Source organism: Myotis davidii, unplaced genomic scaffold (genome assembly GCF_000327345.1).
Source record: "Myotis davidii unplaced genomic scaffold, ASM32734v1 scaffold330, whole genome shotgun sequence".
In the NCBI taxonomy this organism is placed as follows: Eukaryota; Metazoa; Chordata; class Mammalia; order Chiroptera; family Vespertilionidae; genus Myotis; species Myotis davidii.
Genome location: NW_006283770.1, coordinates 2,046,620 through 2,057,492, shown reverse-complemented (window position 1 = coordinate 2,057,492; position 10,873 = coordinate 2,046,620).

Below are 10,873 nucleotides of genomic sequence, written 5' to 3'. Positions count from 1 at the left end.
AGGTTCATCTCAAGAACGTCTGAATCCAAGTGTTCTCTATTTCTCAACATGGCTTTCTTTTCTGCCGGCATATTCCTAGAAGATGTCTCACATTGTAATAGAAAGCTGGCCACCACTAGCTCCAGATTTGCCTCTTCATACTTTAGCAACTCCACTTGGGATGGGAGATAAAAAAAAAATGTTTTAATGCTTTCTTCTGAAAATGTTTACATTATAAGTTTGGACTTAAGTTCCATTGACCAGGTTGGTTTTGCTTGTCCATCCCTCAACATGTCCATGAAGCTAGGGAGATAGAATATTCTTAGTGATCAAGACTGTGTCATACGCCCACCTTCAAAACAGGATTTGGGATAGACCAACACCACCAAAAAACATAGGCTAGGAGTTGAGGAAGGGCATGCCTTTCCTCACCAGTCACTAAAATAGTGCACTATTCACTCCACCTTCTTAAAGAAACAGAATCTCAAAACATAACAGCAAACCACTATCTATTACAATAGGGATAAATTTCTGCTAAGTTTAGTTTAGTTGTGTGTGTATTTGTCTTTTTCTGAGTGGCAACCTTGTAAGAAGTAAAGGTCAGTGATGTGAGAATTGTGGACCTCAAGTCCCAGTTCTGGCTCAGCTATCCCCTAAAATAAATGAATTTCTACAAGTCTTACTGCTTACAATTCAAGTTCTAGAAACAGTATGCCTGAGATGAGATCTGTAACACTGACTAGACATTTGGCCTTGCATAATGCTAAGAGTTGAATTGTGTTCCCCCAAAAGATGCTGACGTCCTAACCCTTGGTACCTGTGAATGTGAGGAATGTGACCCTATTTGGAAATAAAGTCTTTGCAGATGTAAATAAGTTGGATGAGGTCATTAAAATGGATCTTATTCTAACACTAGAGGCCTGATGCACGGAATTCATGCACTTGAAGGGAAAACTGAAACACAGAAACACAGAGAGAGAGAATGCCATGTGACCACAGAGACAGAATTTAGAGTGATGCATCTATAAGCCCTGTTATGTCAAAGATTGACTGTTTCCAATAGAAAGTAGGAAGAGGCAAGGAAGGATTCGTCCATAGAGTCCTCCCAGGGTATATAGTTCAGCCAGTCCTTTGGTATCGAGATTTCTAGCCTCCAGAACTGTGAGAGACTACGTTTTTGTTGGTTTGCGCCACCATCTTGGTAATTTGTTACAGCAGCCCAAGAAAACTAACGCAGAGGCTACTGGCCTCTCTTTCCCCTCTGCGAAGTTCACTGGCATTCTGTTAAAGGTTTTACTGCTTGTCACTTCAAGGAAGTGGGCTGGTGTGGAGTGTGGGTGAGAGAGTAACAGAATTATCACACATGAAAGAAATGGGAAGGCATTTTCTAAAGGCCACTCCCTGGGCTAAGTGAATTTCTGCTTTAATTCATTAACTCTTCAGCATGATGCTGGAAGGTATCATTTTAAACCCCTCTATTTAAATGAGAAAGCTACATCTCAGAAAGTTTAAGTCACACTTAAGCTCATTGTCATCCGCCTAAAACAGGGTGAGCCAGAACTCAAACTGAATTCCAATGCCAGAAAGTTCCAGGGAACATTCAAGTTGTATTCATTCACAATTAATATTTGCCATTTTATTCCCTCAGTTTTTCAAGAAAGTCTGTTATATCTCAATTCCAGGCATTAGTCTCCCTATATTCTCCTTTTATGATTTATTAGTTTTGTATTAAAATACTATGTATTTTTAGTAAATAAGTATGTGTGTGGTAAACATTTCATATATATATATATATATATATAGTATTAAAATTTCTTACTATATACAGATGTATATGAATTTCTCTTTTTCTCTCTGATCCAACCACTGAGTTCTCTAGCCTAGAGAAAATGCCATGAATTCACACATTCATACATATGGATATCATTGCTTTACTCCCAAATGGCAGCAGCATACACAGCTGGTTCTACAACTCTCTTGAGTTTTCTTAAACTCTGCTCTTAGCTAGTCATAGAAACCTTCCAGCCCTTATAATGTTTCTCTCTTCCCTAAAATGCTATTGAACCACCCACGTCATCACTCTTATTCTTCCTTCTTCTTCTCTATGTCCTGCTTCCTAAGGCTGGCAACTTTAATGTTATTTTGTTCCATTCTACTATTGTTGAAGAAACACTCAAGTTAATTAGAACATTCAGTAAACCAGAACGCCTCTCTATTCCCCCACTCTGGCAATACCTTGTCATAATCTAGGTAACCAAATTTTTACTGCTCTAGAAGAAAATGTTTTACAAATGGACTGTGGAGTTCAGGGATTTTTGTTTGTTTTGTTTTTGTAAAAGATTTGCCCTGAGGGTACCTGGTGGAGATTGCTCTCAAAGGAAGCCCAGATCTTGTCATAGAAAATCCATTTGTCATTATTCCTTCCTAAAATAAACTAATGCATGTTGGTGCCAAATCGAGCCAAAAAAGGTTAACTTTGTTTAAATATTCAGGAAAGCAAAGTTGTTATATTCCATTTGATTTAAAAAAAAAAAAACATGTATAGCAACTCACCTGACTTACATTTGCATCTTCAAAATAACATAGAACGTTCCTCCCTTACCTTTTTCAATACCCTAGAGCCAAAAACAACTGGGAGTACTCCTTAAGTTTAACAAATTGGACTTATTACAACTTGTAGTGAGGGAAAACACACACCATGAAAAATCATGGGACAACTCAAGGTTAGAAAGTTAGAAGACACAGATTTAGTCTTGTTTTAGGTGATTTTAGGAAGAGTATAAAGAGGTGGAGGTTTGCTTTGGATTTCATGCATCAAGAAAGAGGAGTGATTCTATGACTAGGTATCTTAATAAATCTTATCTAGAAGGAGGGAGAACTAGACTGAGTCACTTTTTAAGTGAATAACGAAGTAGCAGCCATTCCTATGGGCCAGGATGAGAAAATGTGGGTCATTTTTATGGTCTGGACAATGTTCGTGTTTTGTCTTGGTTTAGACACAGTAACATAGTGGTCTTATTTTTGTGTTGAATCATAAAGATCACAGAGTGTCCTTGTCCGATGTTGATGTTCTGGGCAATTGTTTATGTTCCACAGAGGAATACCAAGCCTAACCAGCGGGGAGTGCTAGGCCAGCGGGCAGCAACCAGAAATCCTAGCCGACAGCGCCAGGCCAGCTTCTGGATAGCAGGGCTGCTTACCGATGTCTCATTCCTCCTCTTCTGACAAAGGGCAGGACAGTAATCCACACTACCCACATCTTCACCGTCATGGAAATTTTGCCGAGCAAGTTGTACAGAGAATACAGTCTGTCGTGGGACGAGGGTTCGTCTCTCCTGCTCCTTTGGTTACAGGATGAGTGGCTGGACCCTCCGATGTGTCAAGGTCTATGCAAGGTACATCAGCCTACCTGCAACACAAGTCCATTATCAGAAACAAGCCTGAAGCCAGGGGCCTAGCTGGTAAAACCTCCGGGAATGAATCCAGCGGGGTCTCTTTGAGAAAACCAAGTGACATTTTATTTTTAATTATTCTTGGTTTAGTCACAAGCTTATTTACTTGTCTTACAAGAAGTACTTGTTACAGCATAAATACTCTCTTGGTTAGGTAAGAAAAAATCAAGGACTATGTGATTGCCCATTAACAATGAATTTAGACTTGTTGTTGGGCTTTCAGAGTAGCAGTTGTATGCAAGCAAAATGTGGGATGAAAGCAAAGTGCTAATGGTAATATTAATAGTAACTTTGTACTTATTTCATTGAATCCTCAGAGAAATTCTCTGAAGTGTTATTTATCTTCACTGGACCTCAGGTCTGTCTTGATCTTGTAGCATGCATCCCAGCTATTCTCTGTTGTCACCATGCTTCTGGAGTCAACTCCAATGATCCATTCCTTGGGTAATATGCCTGGGAAACTGCCTTGTATAAACCAGTCTTCTCCCACTACCACTCTCTGTACCTGCCTGCCGAAGTGCCACTGCTTTGAGAGTCCATAGGAAAAAATATATATCAAGAGCTCCAAGTACTAGGCAGTTTAGTGAAAGGCTGGATGAGAGATTGAGAGATGCCATATGATGACCTTCATTCCATAGCCATCATTTTGCCGCCCCACTAAATGACAGAATAATATCCATTTAGAGGGGTTGCATGTATTAAAAGTCAAGACTTAAAACAAAAATTCAGAAGGCAAACATTTGTCCTGTCTTTTTCTTCAGTAAGTATGGCTATGGAGCTTTTGCATGGTTATTCATTTCACCCACTTTTAAAAAGTTTTTATTTAGTTATTTTAAAATATATTTGTTATTGATTTCAGAGAATAAGGGAGAGGGAGGGATAGAAGCATCAGTAATGAAAGAGGATCATTGATCAGCTACTTCCTGCATGCCCCATACTGGAGATCAAGCCTGCAGTCCAGGCCTGTGACTTTGATAGGAATCGAATCTGGGACTCTTCAGTCTGCAGGCTGATGCTCTATCTATTGAGCCAAACAAGCTAGGGCTATTTATTTTTTATATTAGTATTCTATTTTAATTTTATTTTTCAATTAGGGTTTTTATTCAGTATCTTTAAATGAATTTATAGGGGTTAATAAAATTATACCGGTTTCAGGTGTACAATTCAATATATAATACATCATATGTATATTGTATTGTGTGTTTACCAGCCCAAGCCACTATTTCACCCACTTTTCAAAATGCTATTTTTAAAGCTTCGTTTAGTTAAAATGTTCCCACTGAAATATAATAAGCTGTCAAACTCCCAAAACTGCACCATACCATTTAACTTCGTGAAGTGTGCTGATGGATACCCCCAGCTAATTAGAAAGAGGACTCAAAGACCAGATCCCAATGACTCAGAAAACCCACCTCAACTATTTCTTATAAGTTAATTACTGGTTTGGGAATGCACATCTATTTCGAGGGCTAAATTTCCCTTTCCTGGAATAAAAACCACAGGTTTTTTTTGCATCCATGGGTCTGATTAAACTTTTCTATTTATACCTATTATATCCTCACCCAGATAAATCACATTCAAAACACAGAGTTCCATAAAGATTCTTGTTTTTTACCTTGATGATAGGTAGGATACTAAAAAGGTATATGTAAAAAATGTCTAGGAATTTAAATCATATTATGAATATTTCATTGCATGCAAAATTGTTCCATTATAGAGTTGCTTTAAAGCCAAGTGTTGTTTTGAAAATTTTTCGTTTATCTGTTCCAAAAATTCATATGCTCCTATCTCGCGTTTTCCCAAAGTAGGCAGGCCTATGCTGTCGAACACATTGCAATTCTAGGGTGGAAAATGTGTATTCTTACAACACTGCTTACGTAAATATCAAGTATGCTGCTGTGTAATCTAGAGAAAATGCTATGCAGTGTAGTCATGCAAATGCATCAGAATTCAGGAGTTATTTTTATTCTTTGGAACTTCCCAAAAAATAGGTGGCATTAAGTGTAATTTCACAGAAACCCGTGGTTGAACATAAAGTTCTAACAAATCTAGCATGAACATAATCTTTGTTCAAAATATTGTGGGTTCTATTAACTTATGTGTTCATCCTAATTTTATTTTTAAAATAATGCTCATTTCTAGGAAAACGAGATCCAAAAATCAGATCTGATCCATCCCAGATTAACTATGGCTAAGTATTTGTTTTGTTTTGTATATAATTCCATGTTTGAGATGCATTTAGAAGAGGCAAGACAGGAAAGGAGGAGAAGGAAGAAAGAGAAGGATACCTTTAAAAAAGAGGAGTAGAGAGTCGGAGAGGACAAGGAAAGTTGACACTGATCTAATAGAAAGTGGAATAAAAGACCAAAGAGGAATCGGAGTTTGTTCCACATCCAGCAGTTCGTGTGATTTCTAAATTTGGCAAACCTGAAATCATGTCTTCTCTCTACAGTGCAATCTCTTCACACTCTGAGGCTCCTCACAGAAAACCTTCTGGAAGGTAGAACTATTCATACTTCACTCTCAGATGTTCCAGAAAACATTCTGCGAATTTAATTAGAACTTCCTACTCATGAAGATAGGTACAAAGGACTTTTTTAAATGTCATTTAAGAGAAAAAGACATAGGACATCACCTTTGTAATGTGGCTGATGTCACAGTTCAGGGCAACCCTTTTTATGAAGCCTGATTCAAACCCCATTCTCTCCACTAAGCATCGCTGGTCATCTCCATCTGAAATACCCATATTTCTATGCTCCCATAGCAACCTGTTCATATTTATTTCAACAAAATACAACTAATACCACTCCTATGTATTCCCGAGTTACTTAAGGATCCATGTCCTGCAGCCTTATCATTGGAGTTGAAAATCTGACCCTACCTCTTACTAGCCATGTGGTCTTGAGCAGAACACTTACCCTATTGGTTATCTGAGATAGCATCAGTCATCTCAATTATAAAATGAAAACAATAATGCATATCTTGCATTGTTATTTTAGTATTAAAGTTGTTAAAACATGTAATCCTCATAGAAGAGTTTCTAGCACATAGTAAGAACAAAATTAGTGTTAGCTACCAATGTTACTACTATTATTATCATTCTAATAATAATTATTATTATTATCTTTCTAATAGTTATTATTATTATCTCTTCAATGGAACATATACTGTAATACCTTTAAAATATTTTGACTAATTTTAATCAGGACTATAATTCCCACAAATGGCAAGTTTCACACACTATCCTTTGTACCTACCCCCTGTCAAAGATCTTTGAGATTTAGAGGTGCTATCAAATCTGTGTTAAACAGTTGAAAAATGAACTTCTTTATTGCTGACAATGCCAACTCTACAGGATGGGGCAAAAGTAGTTTTACAGGTGTGAGTATGCAGAACACAGAGTTTATTCTTATACTATTACTTATTAATTATGGCATTTTTCCATACAAACAACTGTAAACCTACTTTTGCCCCACCTCATATAGATTAAATTTCTTTGCCATGAATTATACATAGGTTCCTGGAGGTCAGGAACTTCGTTCATTTGTGCTCACACACCACAGCATCTAGCATATAGGAAACAATAGGTATTGTTGGGTTAAATAAATGAATGAATGCTAGAACATATGTACCATAAATGGCAGTACTCGGTTTTGTTTGCCATTGTATCCTTATCACCTCACACAGTCCTGGGACAAAGTAGGCCCTCAGTACATCTAGATGAAGAGTCTATTTACTAATACTTGATGACTTTAAAGATTCCTTTGTGTAACCTCTGGGAAAAGACAAAATCCCCGAAAAAGAAAATAGTGTCCAAAATGTGTATCACCCAATATCAAGTAAGGTTGAATACATACAGGAAGTATGAAACCATATTTGGACAAAAGTGACTGACATGACCATGCAGCAAAGTTATGAATGGCCTCTAATCAACTTCAATCCTACTTCTCCCAAGGTGACCTACTCCACTTGCAGGAAACTGCTACGAAGTTGCCTAGAGTAAGTCCGTTTCCCTAGTCTTCTGCTTTTGCAAAGGCCAAACACTCACCTATTTGTCTAGAATGATGGCTCATGTAGCTACGGTTTCAGAAGAGGCGTAGACGTAAAGCAAGATTAATATCCTCATCCAGCTTTTCTCTTCTCCAAAATGAACACTGGGTTGAACGCTAACAAATACCAGCCTCTGACTTCCCTTCTGAGATTTCCAAATCCACAAGTTCATGGTAAACTACTTTTGCCCCCCTCTCCTATAGATTAAATTTCTGCTCTCAAGCAGAAAATAACTTATTTTCTCTGTGCTGATATCTTTCTCTTTCATTTAGGCTTTGCAACTTCTTGAATGATATGCGGTATAATTGACCACAAAAGAGAAGGAGGCAGGAAACCATGTGCAGCCAGAAGCTTCGGGGCTCCTTTGGACTAGTGATTGCGAGGGAATAGTTTCTGGGCAACAGTGTGAGTCTTGTGGTCTTTGTATATGGAGTGAAGTTACTTGCCAAGTGGTTTTCAGTTGTGGAGGTAGAAAATAGAGTTCATGAACAAAATGTTTTAGAGGAATCCTGAGGATAAAGATGTTTTGACTTTATCTTATGTCTCCCTCTATAATAGCAGAAAAGCAAGCAATCAGTCACCTTTCTAAGTCAAATATGCTGCGCATTGTGCTAAGTACATATCACTGCTACAGGGAGCAAACGAGTTTAAGACATGAACATGACCACTGCTGGCACCATAATGCACAATAGAAACCATGCACATTGGACACACACACACACACACACACACACTCACTCACACACACTCACACACAATGGTCTTCTGGGTTAAAAACACAAACAAACGCAAGTAAATAATTAGAAGTTATAGCCACACTTTAAAAAATTGTATGATTTTCCCTAATTATTTATTCTCATTCTCTCCATGACAGATGACATGTCCCTGCCCCATGGGCATCCAGCATGGTCATGTGTCTTGATTTGACCCAAAAAAATTGAAGCAATGAATGCCACTGTTGCATGTTCTACTGTTGATCTTTTTCCAATGCCATGAGCCCAGATAGAAATTCCTCTTTTGGCCTGGATCCTAGTGTGAAGAGGCATTGAGCAAAGCCACAGCTCACATGTAATATTAGTGAGAAATAAAATCTCTTTCTGGAAGGCACTGAGATTTGGAAATACTTTGTTACCACAGCAAAACCTAATATAAACTGATTATACGCATATCCTGATAGATCAAAATATCTCATACTCGATTCATTTTGTTCCAGCTCCTTCCCTACTTCACATATTTCTAAAGTTCTCTGCTTATTATGTAAAGTCAAAATCTTAAGATGGAATTCAATCTTCCATAGGATGTAGATCCTGACTTATCTTTAGCCTCATTTCCTGCCTTCCATTCCACCCATTACAGCCAAACTTATAGATCTACAATTCTTCCATTTTCCCCAAAATATTTAACCCCTGCACTGGCTCATATGTTCCCTCTTCTTGGAATTTTATCCATCCCCAACCTCTGCTTTCACTATATCGGCAAGGTCATGTCTACTTCTTTGCAAGGCTCGACCCCTTTTACTCTTTCTCCCCTAAGCTTTCTCTGACCTATCCAAATAGTTACTCTCTTCCTACTTTTGTCATCACTGTAATATATTAAACTTCATTACAATTACTTTTTGACATTTTTGACACTAGTTATTCCTTGAGAGCAAACTATTATGCTATTTGAGTACCTGGTACACACTACGTCAATCTCAGAAGTTCCTACCTTGAGATTTTTGCATCTTTCTCAGTATGACACCATCCTAACCCCATCAGTATGTCCTTTGCTTCATATAGCATGTAACATTGAAGAGCCCCAGGTTCTATGTGACACTTCTTTCCATCTTAATTTTGCAAATAAGTTTTCCCATACTTCTCCTCAACCAATTGAGGTCAATTTTATTTCTAGCCAGATCATATTGCTTTTGTCCTTTTGTATTAGAAATACTCAAGATCCAGCTCAATTATAAACTGGTTTTATGTCCCCAGTTGTGTCACTTACCCTTCTTTAGTTTTAGTTTCCTCATCTCTGAAATGAGAGTGGAGGGGGAGGGGAAATAATGCCATTTCTTTAACATTATAGCTATCAGAAACAAATCAGAGTAAATTAATTTACTTATAAATTTACAAACAAAAGAGAGGCTGGCTATTCAGATCTGGAACAAACTAAGAAAACTACAAGAAAAAATTTTGAATCTTCCTTTGTGTCCCAAACTGGAATCTATAGAACAAGCTGTAAAATCAGATAGACCTGAGTTGGAATTTCAACTCTATGTTTACTTGACTATATGATCTTAGACAAGTTGACCCATGTGAGCTTCAATTTTCTCATGTACATAAAGAGGATACATTGTTTTATCCTATAGAATTTTTATAAAAATAAAGTCTCCACATCTTCTGGTTACTCACATTAAACTTTTAAAGTCATCTTTCATTTCTTTCTTTTTTTATTCCATATCTTATAGCTAGAGATTCATCACATATCCTGAATGCAACAATTTCTCAAAACCTTCACTAGACCCATTAATCCTCACAAAAACCTTATGTGTTAATAGTGATGATGCTAATGATATTGATGATAAAGTCAACTCTTACTATTTATTATCTGTCAATCACTTTCTAAGAAATTGAGCTATCTTATTTAATCCTTCTAATAACATTATGAAGTAGGTGCTAAGATCTGGTATTTTAACCCAGGAAGTTTGGTTCCAGTACTCTACTGGGATGCTTACCTTCCAAATAAAAATAAGTATTTGGAACCATTAAATGGGTTCACTGAAATTCAAACCAAGCTGCACTCTTTAAAAGAAATGCAGCCTTTAAAATCTGAAAATGTGGACTTGAATTCCATTTTTACTGTGTTCTATGTTACCCCGTGCACCTTGTGAATCTCTCAGACTTAATTTCCTAATTCTGACATAGAATTTTTTTAAATATCTTTTATTGATTTTTTACAGAGAGGAAAGGAGAGGGATAGAGAGTTAGAAACATCGACGAGAAAGAAGCATAGATCAGCTGCCTCCTGCACACCCCCTACTGGGGATGTGCCCACAACCAAGGTACATGCCCTTGACCAGAATAAGACCTGGGACCCTTCAGTCCACAGGCTGATGCTCTATCCACTAATCCAAACCAGCCAGGGCCTGACATAGAATTTTTATTTTCATCTTAGATATTTGTAGGTGCTATGCCGGTATCCATTTCTCCTTATCCATTCCTATATGTACCTCTTACTTCTCAGCTACATGTATTAGAAAGACATCAAATGAACTCTGATCCAGGCATGGGTCTCTTTCTATAGGAGAGCACCACCCACTAGAAGATGTGACTTCCAGTAGGAAATCATCACAGCTATCAACCCTAAGCCTAGCAGGTCGCAGGCTGAGGGAAAATTTCCCTAATTTCACATTT